At 41.7% G+C, this 21605-nt stretch overlaps 1 long non-coding RNA gene across 8 annotated transcripts in view; it reads left to right on the top strand.

Moving 5' to 3' along the window:
* Nucleotides 1-21605, top strand: part of LOC147754655 (uncharacterized) — a 108955-nt gene that overhangs the window by 7135 nt on the left and 80215 nt on the right. For 2 of the 8 annotated variants that reach the window (XR_015316742.1, XR_015316745.1), the window contains exon 3: nt 3593-4183. The exons of 5 other annotated variants lie outside the window; for them this stretch is intronic. This is a non-coding gene — a long non-coding RNA (uncharacterized LOC147754655). Of the gene's footprint in view, nt 1-3592; nt 4184-4607; nt 4623-21605 lie in introns of those variants that run through there. One more of the 8 variants, XR_015316750.1, reaches the window with a different exon arrangement.

Genomic DNA, 21605 nt, shown 5'->3' with positions numbered 1-21605 from the left:
AAAATCCTATTGAGCTAATCCTTGAGATTTAGTCCAAACGCATTTAAGTATTACAAACGAAGTGAGAAACTCTAGAGCTTTCATCTTGTAATGTGTGACTCAGAACACTTAACGTAACAAGTCCTTGTCTCATTGCTCAAGCGAAGAAATGCTAGCACTTCACAACATAAGTAACAATTATAACTGGCCCTGCAGTTTATATAGATGAGTACACGTATTTTATACATATGAATGCTGCTTGAGAGTAGCTGATTTGAGTTACTACTAGTTGATTGACAGCGCCCACTTCTAAAACAGACAACGGTTGGTTTGGCAGAAGCTTAAGTGCTCCCAAAAACGCTTTCGCTAAGAACGCAGTGTGTCAGCACTGCATGATATCTCATACCGTTCAATCTGCTCTATTGGACCTAGTCGATTCCCATGTCTTCACAGAAGCCATCTGTAAAGTGGACCATATAGAGATCCTCCCCTTCCTGCAGCGATCGTGTTGTTAAGGTACGTCTTATCTGTCCGACATAGCGCTGCTGTCTTTGTTGCTTTCGTCACCTGTTCAGGCTGTCCTGGACGTTATCACTGTGGTCGGTCCAAATCGGCGAGTTCATAAAATTATAGCTTTCTATTATCGCGTGTCGGCGTTTGCTTGCCATTTTCTCTTGGACGTTAAATTCTGTTGTTGCTGTTACGTTGACTGCTATGGTCGTCACTGCTATATACAGGCTACATACGGTAGGTGCACATACGCTGAAATTATAATCAGTATACGGCCACCCAACTACAATTACTGACGACATCTTTATGCTAATCAAACGTTCCCATGAATTCTGCCGAACAGTACCTCTCTGGTAATAACAGAAAAAAAAAACATGAGTTTCGCATATGATAACGCAAGAAAACAGGTGCTTGTGTTAAACCTATCGCAATACCAAGTATCGATTAATCTTAGTTTATATATACGATATTGTCGATTTGCTCTAGTTAACAATGAGTTGTCGACGCAAAACTAGCGAAATTTGCAGTACCTGCAACTAGTGAAGGAAAAAAAAAGCAGCCTTTTAGGTGGGCCTAGATAGCAGGCTGTGATATGAAGGAAGTTAATTTGCCGATATTTTTACCTTTTTACCGCTTGCTTATTGCCAAATGCGATTAAAAAGCGCCCTATGTCCTCCACAAGCCTACTATAGTTTCGTTTTTCTGCTTCGTTAACTTTAAGTTGACTTCAATTTTGAAGCTGTAGAGATTGACGTCTCTGGTGCACAACGTGCGTTTTCTATACCTGCTATAATTTGGTTTTGGCGAGGTTAACCAAACGGCCAACGGTGCGCCGGCCGTTTCATATATGATGCTTCGGCAGAGATGAAAGAAGTTGCCAGATTCAACAACGACCTAGAATATGAACCCATTAGATTATAATCAGGCATTTTGAATGTGCGAAATTTTGTTAGAAAATAAGGGCTTGGGTGTGGCGAAACTGGCTATCCTGGATAAAAAAAAACTGCACAAGAAGGCACAACTTTTCGTTTCTTTCCAGTTCATCAGTGCGACATCACAACAACAAGCTTCCATACAGGATTGTTATGGATAAGGACAAATAGGGTGTCCATATGAATTAGAAAAATAAATGGGTAGCTTTAAGAGGTATACTTAACTCTAGAGTTAGGCAGATTTCGGTTGTAGAGCTGATAGCAACGAAACTGACAACAAGTATTTGTATATAGCCAATTGCTGCACACTGAAAGGATCGATCGGACAGCTTCGAAATGATACAGAAAGCAAGGTCGTCCTTATCTACGACAATACCAGGTTACATGTGACAAGGGTTGAAAGGGTACAAGAGTAAAAGAACTTAGGTGGAACCTTTTTTGCACCCACCAAGCATAGCGTCCCTGGCAAGTTAAATTAGTCGAAGTACATTTTACAGTGTAACGACGCTCAAAAATTGGCCGAAAATTCTTCAACATTGCTGTCGAGAAGGGATAAATAAATTGGTTGGAAAACGGGAAACCGTTGAGGAGAATGACGGCAAATACGTTATTCTTTTGCTAAAATTTAACTGCAATGCTGTTTCCTTTGTTGGATGACGAAGCCGACCTTGATTGTTTAAGTTTAATGGGTGTATCAACAACCTTCAAAGAAATGGTTTCTGGCAGAAAAAGCTGGCAGATTCTGTTAAGGGCTTGATTCTGGAAGTTGACTCAGCCCCTGAAAGGGCCTGCTGTTTAGTTAACGTTTTCAAGCTTAAGAACACGACAAGAGTTGATGTATTGAGAGGAATCTACGTTAGATCACATCATTGATACCCATGTGGTCATTAGCCCTGATCTACTCATTTATGAGTATCATTCCCACATTATTTAAAACTATCTTCTGTACGGAGCTAAAACCTAGAATTGAGCGAAGACCTTCAAAAATCGCAATCGGTAACAAAGTATAGAGTTGTTGTTGTTGTTGTTTTATACCGTTCTGTTACTGTGACGTCTTGATAACGACGTGATAGAACTGAAGCCGCTCTTGTAGCGCAACATTTACAATTGCGAAAATTGCTTTATTTAGAGAAAGGACAAAAACGTTCGTATCTGTCCGCGCCCGTTAACTCAAGCTGTTCACAGGAGCGAAAATTTACTAAATAGACTGCTTCGAAGTTCGTATACGATTACGCTTACTACGCGCTGCTGGATGCGCAGAGTAGCGCTAAAAAGGAACGAGAAAATGTTTTATTGTAATTTGTTTCCTAAAATTACTGGCATGGGTGTTCGGGTAACAAACAACCACCCGGATATGGCCTTTGTGTAATTAAAAAAAATAAGCTGAGATAAGCAGCTTTAAATAAATGTGCTTACCGTAAAGAATATATTAAGCCTTCATATCTGAATTCTGTGGCATCCTTAGAAAACGCCTCAGGTTTTTACGGCAACACACTTATTCTCCTCTTAGGGGAATTAGTTCAATTTAGGATTTCAACCAGTCGCCGGTAATGTGATTATCAGAGTGATATAATATAGACCGTTCTCACTATCATTATCACCGCCATAACATTCTCGCAAACCTTGCAAGATCACTTATATCTTTTTTTTTCGAGTAATTTTAAGGATGCTTTATACGCTAGCAACCTCAACGTTTTCCCGCGAATTTTTTTTGAAATCGTTATAATCGAGTTCGATTAGGATCGATACAAAATAGAAATGAACTAATGTAAATTGATCGATGAATCGCTAGGCATTGTTATTGTATATTTGGCCGTTATATAAAAAAAAAAAAAAAAAAAAAAGGTACCTGCATTAGTAGTACCAAGAGTTGAAAAACGGTCGGAGGATATATGGGTGGATATATAGTGCGGTGGGTATCGTCATTATCAGAGGGAACGATTTACTGTAAGGGATAAAACACGGTTTGTAATGACGGGTTCAGATAATTAGCTCAAAGAAGGGCACGACCGATGTGCAATTATTGGCCCCAAATTGTATACAGATATGGTTACAGGCGAAAGGGAAATTTCAAACACTCGAAGCCGCAACCCGGTATATGGATGCATTGTATCGCAATTTGATACATGAGCATGATATTTTTATATGCCAATTCGTTGGGTGCATTTTAGGTATCTAAGCCTTCAGGTCATTGTGAGGAAAGGCCTCGTTTCGTGGCAATGCGACAGGCAGGAAAACATTATCCCTGTGATAGGTAGGTGATAGCTAAGCACCCCATCCGTCTGATAAAGCCCTCAATGGCGATGCCGGACGTAAAAATTTGAAGACTGCACTGAAACATTCTCCTGAAGATCGTAAATCTCCTGAACGTGCCGCTCAGCAAAAGAAAGGAAACCGGTTGAGTGGAACTAAAATGAGTGCTCTAATGTTAAATGACAAAACAGTAGATAAAAATCAGAGAATAAACAAAAGTTATGACGTTGCACAATGGCTTTATTTTACTATTTCATTATATTTTTTATTTTTCAACACTTAGGTTCACGTAAACTCCAGTTGTATAATTTTATTTATATTATATTATATATATATATATATATTTATGATTTGTTGACCCTAGCCCCCAACGAGGTTATGCTGTGCAATGTAAAGCCAGCTGCTGATGAATTAAGCAAGAGTATCCGCAATATGCGGTGCGTATGGCGTATAAAGTACCGCTGTTATGTTAATAATTATAATTTTAATAAAGAGTTATATTAATAACATGAATATGTGCGATACGTATTGACCACAACGACCGGCAAAGCTTTTACAATCTTTTAATGCACGATCACATACTTCTACTAAGCCTAGTTGTATCCCTAGGCAACTTAAGTCATTCAGTAAGTTAGCGTTAACAACATTTTCACATAGAGTTCTCAAGCTAATCATGGATGGTTTAATAAAAGGACTTAACCTGTTGGAGGAATAGCTGAAACTGTTATAAAAAATATTTCGATTCTTTGTCGTCCTGAATGAATTGTCAAAAAAACACCTAGTGGTTTCATATAGTTTCTCTTTTTTTCTCTAATAAAAAAGCGGCTTATGCATTCTCTATATTTACATATAATGGATACCTATACATAGGTACCGTGTGCCCATTTTTAAGAGAATTAAGTAGATGTTTCATATGACTGTCTGATCGGAAAGTATTCATCTGAAGATGCAACAGAAACAAGGAGCTGACGTACAGGAAGGCTGCTAATGGAGCTAAGGGGTGATTCGTGTGCTGTCTCAGCGCATACAAAGTACCTCATTCGTGAATCCCGTACACTCAGCTACTTGAGGCGGTTGGAGGCGCGTCGGATCGCAAAGGTGATTGGGCACGGAGTAAGGGGCATGAAAGCTTTTAGCTCGAAACTGAAAACCTCCTATGCGCTCCTCGACGCCCTTATTACCCGCCAGTGTTCATCCTTGAGAAGCGCTCGATAGTTCGTGGCTATACTAAGCAGAAACCAATATCACTATAATTAGTTTTTCGCCAGAATTCATGGATACATCGTACGCCTCTAGGATACTACATGTCTGAAGGAGATCATCGAGCGGAAAGTGTAAAGAGCGAGTGTGATGTACCGCATGGCCTGCCAACATCCACACAGAACTGATCTGCGTGCTCCGAAACATAACTGTCACTTATATATGCGAGATGAAACTAAATATTTAAATCCTTCCTTTCACGGGCACGCAGAGCAATTATATGACACGCCATGTAATATTCCTATTCAGCGATTACCATAACGTTCCAGACTTTAAACACTGCGAACTATCCGTGACCCATCTGTTAAACGGTAAACTCGCGCACGTTAGATGACTTTATTCTATTATTTATGACACGATCGTTCTTTGAATTGAACCAGCTTTGTTAACACTAAATTAGATCGCTTCGTGATGTATCGATTAATTCCGCTTGGTTGAATCTACCGTCGGCAAGATGTACCGTTTCGATATTTAGTAACTACGTAACACGTAAGGCTGACATTGAAGTGTACAAGCTATATCTTCAGTGTCCGAAACAAATATGGGTCAATAATGATGGGGCGTAGAGGTGACGTAGCTCTTCGGTCAACAGGATGCGGGGATCGCCATTAGAGATCGAATAAACATTTTCACAGAGCTCCGCTACGTATCCAATATTAATGTAATTAAACAACAATAACAGTTGTTATTTGTAAACTGTGCATAGAACGGCTCAGACGAATAAAATTAGCTGGCTATGGCCCAAGCATTTTCGGAGCTCATTAGCAAATCATTATGTTTTCACTAGGTTTCAGGCGACACAATGTGCTAGTGGTTGCGATGCGGCCAAACTCTAGCAGATTAGTTGACTGTCAGTCACTTTTTTCAGCCATCTAATGAATGCGCCTGTGCCATCCTCTGAATGACAGTTACACCTATCGTATATAGTGGTATTCGTTCTCGCGTCAAAACAGATGGAAGCACAGGAAATGGCGCACAGATCTACTACTGTAACCTTTCAGGCTCAGTTGTTCGATGGGTCGAAAAACGAGGTAAAGCCGGGGGCATCGTGATCACGTCGCCAAAGAGCACAAAAAATATGACGCTCAATGGGGGTGTCAACTGTCTTCTCGACGATGCAGATAGTTCTGTGCGACCCCGTGCCTCTGAAGGGAAAATATGACCCAATTTTTGTGTGATTTCGGATAACATCAATTCTAGCGTACTGAATATTGGCTTTTCCCAATAAACAACGCACAAAGTACTTTGCGACATTTTCAGATGAGCATATACCGGAGTTCGGTGTTATATAATTGTTATTCTTGCAGAACACGAAAGCATTTTACGCAAGTGTGTGAGATTAAGTTTAGCTTGAATAAACGCGATACGTTCATCCACGTAGTAACTAAAATACAGTAAAGATCATATAGGCAGATGATACGATGCGGGTGAACGCAGTCTCGTAACGGTCTCGTTTTAGATCGCGTATTTTGTTAGCGAAGCACAGTTGATGCTAGACTTTTCTTGCCATATGTCCTAGATACGTCTACGACGCCGGTAAAATCACGACTTGCTGCACAGAACGATGCTTCTGTCGTATAGTGCAGAAGCTCAGCGGTTCTATACAATCGTGCGTCTATCATTCACTAAATTCATGCGTAAAAATTAAACGACTTTTGTCAAAAACAAGTTGTGCCATATCAATATTTACATTTGTAGGCAACTCGCTTATGGAGATTATGCGCTATGAAACAAGCCCAAATACATTAAATCCTCTAGTGTCGTAGCAGCCAACGTCTCATCAATAAATTTTTTGAACTGAGTTACTACGCGCTCCTAATGCGCCGTGCGGCAGCAGCGTCGAGCAGGCCTGCCTCGAGTAGGGGCCGCGGGGACACTTCCCGCCTTAGGCAGCATCACCATTGGCCCAAATATTTGTCACGCTCTCCCCTTCCCCTATCAGACACTCACTAACATAGAAACAGTAGCGTCGACACACCTGTCCGAGGCGCGTTGTACGGCGCCAGCTATGCCAGCTCAGAGACAACTGGCGCAGCCCGGTGTCCGTTCGTTGCAGCCGGCTCGCCAACTACTGGGCATTGTAGCGCGCACACGTGTACAGAGACACTGTGTACAGTTTGTCCATTCGCTCATTGTATGTAAAAGCCCCGCCGCGACGGAAGCGCGAATGGCAGCCCATGCTGTAGTAGGTGTTGTACGTGTACGACGCGATGATCACCCACGGTGCTAGCTAGGTTAGAATTTGTAGGATCGAAACGGTAGAGTTGGACTATCATCGGCTAGTATTAGGTCGTCTAGCCACCAAAGTTCGGGCGGCCGGCCGGATCCGTTTCAACAAGGCCCTTCGAAGCGCGTACACTGAGCGACATGACACCCCGCTAATCCCGCTCCCTCTGGCTTTACACCCACCGCCACTGCTGCCATCATAATGAAATTGTAGCCAGCGGACTCAATATACGTGCACACACATCCGCACGCCTGTATCTATATATTAGATTATATTTTAACACTCATATAAACAACGTATTGCGCACACGACAGAGGCTGAACCGCGGTATTTGTTTTTCTGCTTTTATTATATCTGATAGTCCCTTCGAACTACCTCAGACGAGACTAACGAGACCTACCTGCTATAACGTGGCGACCGTTGCAAAGTGTGCAAACAAACATTGCGGCCATTGTACTGTATCTGCTTCTTGGCGTGGTTTATCATATAAATGAGACGTCACATGTTTGCCCATGTCATGGTTACACCTTCGTCGGCAGCTCAACCTTAGAAGGAGAGCTCAAGTCCAGCCTATGTTCATACTGCCGACCGATATCAGACTGGATGTCTTCACCTGTTCTTAGGACCCACTCTCACCAACTACAGGCCTTCCGGTACAGGGAAACTAAATTCGACCAGATCTGATGTGTGGTCTTGAGTTAGATTTTGGAATTTCGTATTCAATACGAACAGCTCAACTGTAACATTTATGTGTATTTACGGCACGTAATTCTAGCTTTGACATTGGCTACCGTAGCAGCGCGTTATACTCGACACTCTGCACGTGAAAGCAGCACCAGTATCACCATCATCATCATCATTCAGTTTCGCAATATCATAATTAAAATGAGATCTGGTCGGCCTGCCTCAATGTCGGTGCTGTACTGATTGCTTAGTGGGCCGATGTTAACGTTTAGGCGTTGGCCTTAACCGAAACATCGCAAACACAATAACAGGCACGGCGACGATGACAACAACAACAACAACTGTAACAGCAGACCAAGCGTCGGATTATTACGCGGCAGAGTTCAGTGGGCGCGGACGTGCGAGACGTCCGAAATACCATGCTTACCTAGCCGAACACTGCTGCCTCGCACGATGTATGGCTCGCAAAAATAAGTTTTTGCCAATTCCCAGTAAACTTTTTCTATTGAAAAGGGAAAAATCTTTCTCAACTTAACAGCTCATTAACTAGCTGTCAACAAAATCTGATCGTTTCATGATGACGCCGTATTTTCTTCTACATGACAGTTCAAAGAGACCTACTCCGAGAGCAGACTTACGTGCCTGGGTCTCAGCGATTTAGGCTAGGGATTATATTTATGACGAACACCGAAGTTAAGACAAATCTTTCTGTGGATGACGGTTGTTTTCTTCTAACTTTTCAGCCCTGACATCGAATATATATAGTTCCACACATTCCAGGTGCGTCTTGAACCTTTCCAAATATATATACTAGCGGAATTTTTTTTTGCTTTTGTAACAAACGTTTGTTCTGGGTTATACAGTGCAAATGACCGCAGCTGGCTTACCCTGTCCGAAAAAAGTGTGTACACTATCTACGGTAGGCTTCAGCGTTCATTTGCATACAACTAATATTCCTTACAATTTTAGGCTTCCTTTGATATTGTAGCGCAATTTTCGACTCGGTTGCAAATCTTCCCGAGTGCTCGGCTCTTCGCGTAAACTTGAATGTAAGTTGGCGTCAGATTTGGAAAGCGGCCAGCGTGTTGAAAAGTTCTCGCGATGACGTAGGTGCGCCGTCCTGTTGCACATTTGCAGATCTCATTCGTCATCCCTCCCGAACGCGTGTTGAAACAGATACTCGCATTTTTGGATAGTTAAGACTTGTCGTGTAAAGTTCCTAACAGCGGAACTATAATCGATGCATTGCAATGTGCAGCACGAGTACAAAATTTACCTCGAAATTTAGGCGCCGTGCTGATTTGACCGCCTGAACATATCTTCTTCCATTTATCTAATTCGCCTATAGCCAGCGAGTGGAGCGTATTTCTAAGCTTGTCGATACCAACAATTACTAAGCTACTATATATATATATATATGTGTTTATACAAGCGATTGCCACTCGTGAATAACAGCTATTTATTATCGTATATGCTAGATAAACATGTTATTCTTAAATGCGCGGTGGGTTAGTTTTGTGTTAGGCTCCAAGTCGAAAGGAAAAGCGGTCCAAACAGCCATGTTTGGACGTTACGTGTCGTTGGAATGGACGCTGCGAAAATAAAGTGTTCATCATCTGTCACATGGCAGCTGTTAAGTTGCTAGCGTCGCGTCGTGCGTTGCTTGATTTCATCTGCTGATCAGCATTGCTAACGAGCTCGTCGACGCCTTGCACATGTATGGTGAAGCGTCCGTTTGACATCATCGGCGACATAACGGCGGTGGCACCAGCGGCGACGAAGACAAGAGCGACGGTAGTAGCCTAGTGAAGGAGCAACATCGCTGTAATCCATCGAGTCCGATTGTCCCGCGATTCTGCTGGGAGCCATTCAACCGCGGCCGCTGACGCCGAAATGACGTCCAGCTGGTGCTTATTGACCGAGTGATTTGGCATTCGAGTGAAATCATTCGACGGGTGCTCACACGTAGACAGCCCGCATGACTGACCTCCACCCAACAATGCCTCAGAAAAGGTGCCGAGTTTTCCGAGTAGCCCATGTTTCGCTCGGAAAAAGCTTACACACTACCCATTCTATCCTAGTCGATCTTGCTGTCCATCGTCTCGTGCGACAGTTCTCGAATAACGTACGAGTACGGCTCAATGGTGTGCACGTTCGTTTGTGTAAGTGTTAGCAATCCAGCTGGGTTTCCCAGACAAAGGGGACTGTACAGATCCATAAAAATATACTAGGAACAATCGTATTTTGCAATAACGTAAGCAGCTGCGGTTCGGTGTATATGTACAGGTTTGTGTTTCGGAGCTAATTATAGAATGCGTATGCTTGCTAATTCGATGAAGTTAAGCTCTCGTGTTCGGTTTGTATTGTATCTTGAAAGTGAGTCACCATCCGCGAACCGCTTGTGTATGTTAGACGCCCGCAGATAAAGGGTTTCTCCTTGCCGGGGACATGTAGTTAGTTAGGGGAAATGAGTGAAATCGAAGGTACACATTCTAGACAGAGCGCTACGCTGTGACGATGGCTTTTGAATTGTCAATCTTAAAGCCAGAGTGCTAGCTATGCTTCACAGTGGAGTTAAGTGTATCTACAGTGTACGCCCTGTTTATCTCCATCTCTGACCGTCTGCGTGGTTCCTCTCTCTTCAGGGGACTGGAAATTGATAGCTGGAGCAGTAGTAAAAATAAAAGACAGAAGTGAGCTATTACAATGGGAGATGAGCGGGCCACAGTGTGAGGAAGACCAAAGCGGAAGGGAAATGAGCTATGGACTGAAGCGTGGATTACTTTAGTTTCTCGAGAGTTGTTCGTCCGACTGGCTCGCTTAGGTCTATGCCGTGATCATTTCATCTGGATCACTAAATCCGATGATTGCAGGCTGACTACGTCGGCCACCACGACGCCCTACCTGCACATATGAAGCATATAGCCCTACCCATGAGCAAGTGAACGCTATTCATGTGCCGGTGGTCCTATCGTCGGTGCGCTGGAGTAGCCTGTATCATAATGTCAACGAGCGTGTGCTACGGGGAAGGGGGCACGGAAGGAGATGCAGGTAGTCGCCGGTCGCCAGTAAATAGCATAGTCGGACTTAGCTACATTTGTCTGCTACATGATTGCGATGACATGAATAGGGTTAGCCAACACAAGACGACACATTGAGATGTCAGTCATACTGGCCGTTGAGAAAAGAAACGGGGCTAGCAACTGATAATTTATGGCTATTTAGGTACTATGTAGTAGGAGTGACATAGTAGGAATTATGACTTTATGTGATGATTGTCTTTTTGTAAGAAAACTCATTGTCAGTAGAGGTCAGTTGGTGTATAAATGTGTTATGGGCCGCCGTAGAATAGAGTGCGTCTTTAGCTACTCTAACATAGTGAGTACATAGCTGGCGGTACGCCAGCATGAGTGGGTCACAAGTTACTTCTCAAAGCAGCCTGTTATAAGTCCAACTGCAACGAATGTACTTCAGAAGAAGCGGTGCAGTCGGTTCGTCATAACTTAGTATTGTGTAGCACGCACGGAGGTTCGGATGACATTGGGTTGAGGGACGGGACGGGAGGGGATAGATAGCTCAGGATTTACTCGAAATGATCACTAACTTACGTACTACTCTTCAGCCGGACAACTACAAGCAGACGAGTAGTGCGTCGAACAGCTTCTTGCCAGCAGTTGACCGCTGTCGCTGTAGTGAATCCGCTGATGTGGCTGGCTTAGGAGGCGTAGGTTGACAGCCACTGGTGCAGTATCATCACAGGGCATAATCGTTGGTTGAACTGCCCCTTAGCTTTTTGTCTGTATGTGGTCTGCCTATATGACTGTTCAAAGCGGCACTTGCGGAAATGGGCGCCACCCCAAATCGCTGGTCAGTACAATGTATTTTCGTTGTTGGGTCGGGAGAGAGAATCGGTTATGTGGCTCAACATTTAGGTAGTCGATAGCGACAAACGGCTCAATCATCCAGATGCTAAATACAAAAAAGTGACAGCGTTTCAAATTATTCGACAAAATGAGATGAGCTACATTGTAGTATTTATCATATGATAATGCCGTACACTTTATAATGGCCAATCTCGGCTTCAGCAAAGGACATTGAATAATCCGTAATTAGTGAAATTAAGACGAACCGGTATGAATTGATAATATAAACCCTTTTCGGCTTATACAGTGTGATATTATTATTACTTCAAATTTTACCGATGACAAACATTTTCCTCTAGTTAGCGATATAATCCTATATCGATAAACATCAGCTTGACGTTAGGTACACAATGATGAGCGATACGAGCGTCCTACTCTGGAAGGTCTTGTGATCTCTAACTGTATGCTTATGTGAGTTTCATTTACTGATCTTATTTATTAGATCATATTTTTTTAAAAAAACATGTTCAGTTTTGATCCAGAATTAAAATAGAAACAACTTCCGTCGCTGGTTTGTACTTGTGGTCGGCAACAATGGCGGTATTTAATTCAGACACGTTTTTCCAAGACCGTTCCAGCACTATAAAGGTCTGTTCGGTAACAAACTGCTACTTTATCTGCATTTATCAGTAATGTTTTTTGTGCTTGGAACAAATCGATTGTTTGACGTCTAAACGTATGTGCAACCGTTCCATTATTAGTCGTAGAAATATCCTCAATGATTTAACGCTAGTCGTGAGCGTTCTGTGACATCTGTGCCGTTACCGGCCCGCGCGTCCTACTCGAGTCTCTGGACCTTCCGTACCTTAAATATAGTGACAAATTCACCGTTTATCGATTGTGTTGGTTTCAAGGTTCTTTCGATTTTTTCAATATGGTTACAGGTAAAATGTCGACGTCGAGCTTTATCTACTACAAGCACACATTTTTAAAAGAGCTGGGTTATCTCTTTGTCTCTTTGATCTCTTTGTCTGGCAGAACTTTTAATGTGCATATATATCCCTTAAAATAGCTTCATTCTAACGTAACAGGGTGGCTAGTTGTGGATGCTAAGTGGTTCATGTTGAAATTCAGAAAGCTTACTCTGGCTTAGCACATAAAGATCGGTCGCATAATATAGAATTCACCTCCATCTTTATACGTGAACCTTCAGATTGTTCGATTAGGCATATTCGATGGCGTGATTTTGTGTGTATTAAAAAAAAAAACAGTGTATCTCTCTTTGCCGAGTCGTACAATTATAACCGAGCAATTCTATGTGACAGTTTCGGTTAGCACCATCTAAAAAAAAGAAAACGAAGCCGGTAGCTCTGCTGTTAACCGGTTATTTTAGATTAACAAAATAAGACATTCATGTAAGAGAACGGACGGTCTAACGTTGCGTAACAATGTATCGACTTAATTAGGATCTTCCGGTTAGTACGTAAAGGTCCACAATATGGATTACATAGTTTCCCTGTATTGGTTCTATCCATGGTGGTTGTGAAGAGTAGAATAAGTCACTTGTTGCGTTGACTAGTTGCAATTGTGGTGATAGTAACACTGACATCGTAGGTCTCCTGGACGACGTCGTGCAGGGGGCGATCGGGAGAGTCGTTTTTTGGTCAGCGAAAGAAAACAACGAAACTTCAAGTTGATTTTTGAGTCGCAGTAGAGACGCTGCCGTTGTGTCGCTACTTAAAGTTCTGTTGATTTTTGTCTTTTTCGTTGATCTTTTGCTAGTTCCACTAGCTGTTCGTTCTCACGTCGTCACTTTCTGTACCTCGGATAGGGGGCGACCAACGCTCACGTTCTGCGCAGTAGCTGTGCGGTTCCAGAATGATCTGCAGCGGAACAAAGAAACTCCACCGGATTGATATGCGTCTAGTTCAGGACTCTCATTAATTTTGCATGGAGTAAGTGCTTCAATATTATTCAGACGAACAGATGTGCATATTGAATCCAGAGTTATTTTTACATGAGATAAAGTATCTTCACAAACGTTTGATAGGAAGGGTATATAGGCACGACTCAAAACACAGGCGGTGTTGCTTTGAGCTGTTACTTAACTAGACTCACGTATTGTGCTGACGGGGACGGGTAGCTCAAGTAGAGCGTGCCTACTTAAACGAACAACCAGCAGCACACGTGTGCATCAACATTCACACAACGCGAGATAGAATAACCGGCCATGGCGGCCAAGAGATCTGTCCACTCAGGGGACTATAAACAGCAGTAATGGGTGAGCCACGATGTCAGCTTGACGTTCATTTCGAGGGCTGTACATTGCATTCGCGGGGCCAGCGGTCCGAAACGGACAACGGCCACCAGAAGAGACAGGCGATCGGAAAAGCAGTAAGAGGCGTCCTGCCCAGAGAGTTCAATTTAGTTTCCATGTGGCCGAGTACAGCTTCGACAAGTCGTCTTTTGTCCGCCTCTAGCTTATGAATGATGCAGATTTCATGCTGGTAAAAAGAAGTGCACACGTTTTTTTTGATATTGTTGCTACCCACGACGATCAGCATCAGTGGGACTACTGCATCTCTTCGAAGCTCAGTGTGTTATCAAAGATTCGCATAATTCGCATCTTACCATAAGATACTTCACCGGTATCACTATATCGTAAATCAATGAAGTGATCTTTATTAATCAGTAATTAACTTAGTTAACAAATATCGCATTGGCTTCTTTAAAACCATTATATAATAGAGATAGTTCTCGCTGTCTCAAGCGAAGCTTGTAGTGTCAATCTCCCGTTAGAAAATTTAGTTAGACAGATATCAAAACAGCTTCTATATTCAGTGTCTACGTACATTTAACGTTATTGCGACCAATGCCAAATGTATTTTAATCGAATCCTACCCTGTATGGCATATGAGCCATATGACAATGCTGATAACTCTCAGATCAAGCCAAGGCAAAAGAATATACTAGGGAAAGGTTCAACATGCTCCCAATTTACTACTTGCCATAGGAAGTTTGCTATATGTTGACAGGCGTAATCACAGAGATCGTTTGAAGATCATGTACGCTTGTAATTTCTTTTGTTGCGGCGGCGGCGGCGGCGGCGGCATATCGTTAAGAATGTCTTACTGAAGAATGGCCTGCATTTACTTAGTAATTCTATTATGGGAAGGATATCATGCTGTAGAGCGTTGCGGAGTCACAGAGTAACTGCTTTATATACAGGGAAAAAAAAAAAGGTTTAACTGTGATTGGTTTTATTCACAAAAAGTAACAGGGGACGGTGTCGTCGTCGTCGTCATGTTACACTTTTAACAACACGTCTTAGTAGATCACTGACGGGTCAGTAGAGCGTAATTATACTTGAGACGAAATTGGGGGAGACAATTTATACGGGGCAGCGCAAATCCTGTTCTCGATGCTGCCCAAAAAGTGGAAGATGGCTCAAATAGATAACTGTATGCTGTTCCTTTCCAGCCGGTTCTTGTTTGGCTCACGAAATTTTCCGTTTTAACTGCACTCTGCCCACGTTTTAGTTTGCACAATAATAAAAATAAACGACTTTTGCGTATAATTCATGCAAACAAGGCAAGCAGCGTAATATACCATAGTACTCAAGGGTATTTTCCTGAGCGTAGCAGAGTAAAGCGTTTCTTGGATGAAACACATTGCTCTGATTCGGAGATGGTGCCGCCGTGTGCGAAACTAGATCTATCCGCTATTTGTGTCATTATCGATTTTTCAACAAATCTAAAGCCGCATTCGAGAAATAGGCGTGAAAATTTGTCGTTGCATGCACCAGTGTACTTATTGTAATATTTTCTACAGGAAACTTGGAAGCCAAAATTAATTTCAGTTTTTTTTACGTATAACAACGTGTAATATGCCCCAATCGACTCGACAATAGTTGTTTACTCCGGAGAATTTAGCCGCATCTTCACCCCCAAGGCGAGCACACGTAAGTTTTTCGTGCAAGTAATGGAAGATCAAATTGACCCTAGGTTCAGAATTGGCGAAAAATTTGAGCTTAATTTCAAAAGCAAATACTGTTCCGCAAAAAAAAAACATTATTATTATTATTATTATATTAAACCATTACAAAACGTGACCGTATTGTGTGCTTTTGATACGCTTATTTAATCGCTATGCTACAAACTTGTCTCGTTCTATGTTCACTCAGGTAATTTCAACAAGCTATGGCTTCATTTTTCTGATAACGTCTTCGGCAACCGAAATAGAAAGCGTTCACATTTGCTGAGGGGCCGATAGATCGGCGAAATGCAAATACAGAAACCGCATATGATAAAGGGAAACAGAAATGGATACAAGGCTCTTGTTATTATACTGTAAACAAGTCAATCAAGTGCGCTTGCTCCTTTATGCGACCGGTCACAGCGAGCGCAGACAGAAATGTCAATAACATAATCGTCGAACAGAAGAGTTAATCACAAAAAAGTCAGTATGCCGATCCATTTCGAGAGGTCATTTAGTGAGAATGGTCACATTAAGGATTCTGCCGAAGGAGCTAAATTTTAGAGCAAATGCAGATAGACGCACCACTAACTGTCTCAGGAACCTAAAACTTTTTTGCTCCTTTTATCTAACTGCGTTTGGCCATATAAACCCGTTGTGGTTCTCATTGTGTGGCGGTTCTTCTGTATGTACCGATGAGATACAACAATAGCATCGCCGGCAATTTGCAACCTAAAATGATCAAGAATTAGCCAATAGAAGTGTATAGATGCAAACGAGGGCGTGTTTTGAAAGCATCTATATTAATCTTCAGGTGTGTGCAATAGCTGACGATGATGATGATAATAATGGTGAAGTACCTAACGATGTCTTGAAATCTACCAACATCCACCGTCGATTCAAGATATTGACCATAGGAACAACACAGGTAGTGTACTGTATGTACTATTAGCCTTCACGTTCTAGCAAATATAGTTAGTATCAGTGGCGAATATCGAAGTCAACCTAATGTGTCCATCTGTGCATTCTATTCCTTTGTGCTGTTGATATCGTCGAATGGCAACGTTACCGAAGGACGCCGATTTCACGTTTGCCACCGAGTTTAGTATAATACAGGCCTGGTGTACCACCAGGGCCATAGCAAACCACAGCTAAAATAGATTGGCTATAGCATACAAATCAATTAGCCGTGTTACATCAAAACGGCTGCTGGTGCTTTGGCGACCGCAGAGCGAACGAGGAACGAGTGCGTCGTTGATGTTTTCTATATGGCACGAAGAATAGGCTTCTGGCTGCCACCGCTATTCAGACATTGAGGAGCAGACGCTTATAGGTGTGTGTATATATACACAATGCTCTCATAGGTAAGTTTGAACGTGCATACTTACCAGTTGTATTACATACCTATATCGCGCGTGCAGTCAACAAATTAATCCAGGTGTCACAAGGGCGGATAAAAGAGAACGGGGAGATTACCGGACGGAATACTTCGAAAAGGGCAAGCTGTTTTATGGCCATTACACTATATGTACTTGTGAGGAGACCAAAGCATTTCAGTGAGGTAATTCTCATGTTGAAAGCAAATCATCAGGCGAAATATCATATGGCCGCTGAGAGAAGAATGAGGGCTGATCATAAACTTACTAGTGTTTCGCATCTTTTCTTCAAATGAACCAGCACAGGAAGGAACAGCTGTCTAACTATCTATATATAACTAACGAAATTTGACTGCATAGGTCATTTCGTGCTTGACGAATTTCGAAACGATAGCCTCGAAAGCAGGAAACAACAACCTTCACCCACAGTCGACTGGCATATACACGGCGTATACGGGGCAGATTTGTACAAACCGCTGTATGAAACAATAAAATAAACAGCGTTCTCTCATAGGTCTTCATTGTTAACAGTACCGAGGTCGAGTATGTGTCCACTTGTAGGAATGTTTTGCGATGTTTTTTAGGTTTGACTTGTTCTCAGAAACCGAACAAGGCGTGAGCATGACCTTTTCTTATACAGGTTAACTTTTCGTCATTTGGTGCTTATCCTCACCAGCCTGTGCCTTTCGGCCAGTGTCCTCAGTATGAGGATTTTCCATCAGAAGGCATCATTTCTTTTCGTGTCGTTTTGTTGAAGGGCCTTCGATCTTAACCGGTGCAATGGCTAGTTCTAACACGTTCACTGATTGCTTTTGATGGCAATATGTAGACAAGTCCTTTTATGCAGTAGCAAGTAAAATGTCAGGCGTAATAATCTGTGTGTAGTAGTAGTATGTCGTTCGAAGCGCACCCCACTGAACAGTGTTGCGATGTAACGCAAAGTGTTAATAACGTGCAGATGCGCTTTCCCAAACGTGCATTTTTCCATCACGATTTTTTTCGTCGGGCCTGTAGCATATAAAATGTAAAATTTTGTTACTCTTTATGAGTAAGTGTTAGAAAATATACATTGGCCTTTACCGCAAACAAAAAAAAAGTGTGCTGAAAGTCAACTGAAAAATATGGATACAGGCCGAGTCGAAACCTTGGACTAAAAGGCCGAAAAGGATTTCTACATTTGTTGACTTTTACGAAGGGCATGTTTTTTTTAGCTTGCGGATAAGTCACTTAGACATTGTGCACTTTGCAATTTATTGAGCGAGATAAGTCATTCGTAACTAAACGGCTGTTTTTCGGAAGAACCCATTGTTTGTCTGGCTCATAGCAGTTACTTTTTCTAGAACAACAATTGCTGAGGGTACAATCTCTGCATTCACAACAATGAAAAGATATCATAGGGTGTGAACGTGCAAGATCTGTAACGTTCCGCATTTCTGTCATAAACAGCCCCAGTGCATGGCAGGTAATTAATAGAAGGTTAAGGTCGATCATTCCTTCTGACAAATTAGCAAACATAAAACCGAAATTTTCTTTATACAACCAAATGAATACAAATGAAAATGAGAAACGAGTGCTTTTGATGAGTACTGTTCTTTACCAAAGGTGGGAATGCAACGCATAACCCGCACGAGAACGATGGAGAAATGCACGACCATGAATTACTGTTGGAAGCCCGTTAAATGAAGCAATTAGTGCGAGTATTTGTTTGCATTCTACGACCAATTGTAAACTTCGCCAAGGACGCGAAGTACACGACAGCTGTGCGTACATTTGTGGAACACTGATTCAAAGCATTTGATCGCTTTTGCGATTCAGTGACCTCGGCCAAGACCTCGTGGTAAATTTCGATGTCTATAGAAACGTGTACTGATGTAATGTTTGCGACCACGTATTGCCCAACGCGTAACAATACTCTTCTTACTGCCATTTCACTGTCTTGAAGAAAACGCCAATTCGCGAAGGTATGCACGCACCACAGATGTACGCTAGATCTTGATTTTATATATGTTTTCGTGTAGCTGAACATGAAAATGGCTTTTGGGACAAAACTTTTTGTGCAGAGTTTATTATTATTTACTTCGCAATATACTCAACCAGGATGTCTCCGAAGGCTACTCAATTTCTAGCTACTTTAGCTACAAGTTGAAACTTATCTACAGAGTATTTTTTGACGTAGCACTTTAGAATAGGCAGACCAGTTTCCTAGTAAATACTTCCAGGCTGAACTACGTGGTCTTGAAAAGTGAACGTAACTGAACCTACCAATAGCGCGATATAAAGATGAAAAATCTTTAACTTTACCGCCATTGGAAATCCTATAGCTGAAAAGGCCAAAGGGTTTATTAAAACAGCCTCAGTGATATACGAGGACGAAGTCGGAAACAACTTGGATAGATCGTCACACGAGCCAGATGGGATGTAAGGCTGCGAGAACGACTCATTTTCTTTGCCTTTATCCTTAACATCCCCTCCATAGATGTATTATGTATATAAACTGTTACGCGACCAACAAGTATTCCAAGCAGGTGTACGTATGCCCTGTCGGCGATAGACCGCCACCAAAGCTTCAAGCCAATCATCAAGCGCAAGTACGAAAGTAGGACATTTATACGTCCAAACGATATTAGCTTAAGCAGATACATAGGCAGTAAAGATTGTACCGCTAAACGACTTTTGACATGTACCCATATTAAGCCCATAGGGAATATCTGCTGTAGAGTGTCATGCCTCACAAGATACGAAGCACTCATACTGTCGTCGAAAACGTGTCCATCGAAGACGTCTCTATCATAGTATATAGACCAAATCTTATAAGCACAACGTTTTCACTGACAATACGAACGTTGCCATAGTAGAACCTTCTCGCCATCATTCGTAATGGAGAGTGGCTAGATGCGACACACAACCTGGACGTTGAAGGGAGCCGGAGACTAGGGCGCGTAGCTGGAATACGGAAGTGATCGTGTGGAAAAAAATAAAGGAAAAGTAAACAACCTTATCGATAGGTGCTGTATGATATATGTATAAGTACACTGGAGAGAGCTCAGGCCGCCGAAGGGTCTGTGCTTTATATCAGGCGGCTATGAAAAGCAAACTTAGCCGGATATCTACTGTACATACTACATACTAACATCCGAGTCCTTTCGTAGATGATGGTTTCCTTTGTTTTCTGACATCGCTAATAACGTCTGCATCGCTGAGAATGACGCCTCTGATGAGGTAACGATCGAGAATGTTGTTATTCACGCTATTTATTAATAATTATATTGAGCTATAATGACTCAAATATGCGTTAGCGGAAAAAATTATTTAGAGGTGGCTTTCTTGCTTTCGCTGTGGAAATTTTAATGTGAAGGTAGTGGTCGACCAATCACGGAAAAAGTCTCATGTGAAAGCTGAGCGAGGCCGAGTTGTAATATCGCTAAGAAACGATTGAATAGTTTCAAATAATTTGAAGAAAGCTGGCTATAGAAAGAGGCTCGATGTTACGCGAAAGTACACAGACAATAGGAAGTAGATCGCATCCGGCAATGATGTGCAAATAGGAAAAAAATAAATTCACTGGGACTGGAGAAGGATCGTGCATTATGAGTTGGTGCTGTTTGGCGGAGCAATGGATTCGGACCTCCAGCGTCAACGGCTAGCAAGATTACAACAAATCATTATAGAAAACTGATTCGAAATGATCGGAAAGACGCGTTTTTTTTTGCAGATCACACACATTTTTAGCTGCCCTGAAGAAAAGAGAAAATTGGAACGGGAAATTTCAATGCATAGTCCACATCTTGCGCCATCAGGCGATCATCATCTCTTTAAGTCTCTGCAAAACTTCTCGTTTCAATGAAGAGGGTGTAAGAATAACTTCAGCAGTCACAATTTTCCACATATAAGCCACAAAAAAACACAAAAATCGAAGATAAGTTGAAAAATGAGGCCGAATCATATAAATTCTTTCAAATCCATTTTTATTTGCACATCCTCAAAATCAAAAATAATAATAATCAAAGATAAACCGCTTAAAACCATTGAAATCAGAATAGCCATTTTCTATATTAAATTTAGAGTTAGTACACTTATAGGCCAGTAAATTCAATCAATAAACAAATAAGTGCGCAAAAATAATCGAACTACATTAATTAAGCTGCTATATCATACGCTATCAATTAACTATACGAAATTGATAAGGAAAAACCGTTAAACTAATTTTAATTTAACCGTTTAACTAATTTAACCGTTAAACTAACTGAAACTCCGTTAAACTATTTGCATATTATTTATCTAATTTTCTATTATTTAATGTCTTGGGACACAGTCTTGAGACTATGCTATGACAAGGGAAATAACATAAAGTTATCAATCAAATTTAACTTAATAATATGATTCGAAGGTATGAAAAATATTTTTGACTTTAAAGCGCTTAATATCTTTTTTGGATATATCGATTCGAAGCTCATGTTTATTTGTCGTTTTAGTGATTTACCTTATATAATATAAGATATAGACCCATATTCATCTTAGTTTTGTTTGTCAATACATTGGAAAAGGG

This window comes from Varroa destructor, unplaced genomic scaffold (genome assembly GCF_002443255.2).
Source record: "Varroa destructor unplaced genomic scaffold, Vdes_3.0 BEIS01000007.1, whole genome shotgun sequence".
NCBI lineage: Eukaryota > Metazoa > Arthropoda > Arachnida > Mesostigmata > Varroidae > Varroa > Varroa destructor.
The sequence above is the reverse complement of the archived record's forward strand: the minus strand, read 5'-3'. Positions and strand labels throughout refer to the sequence as shown.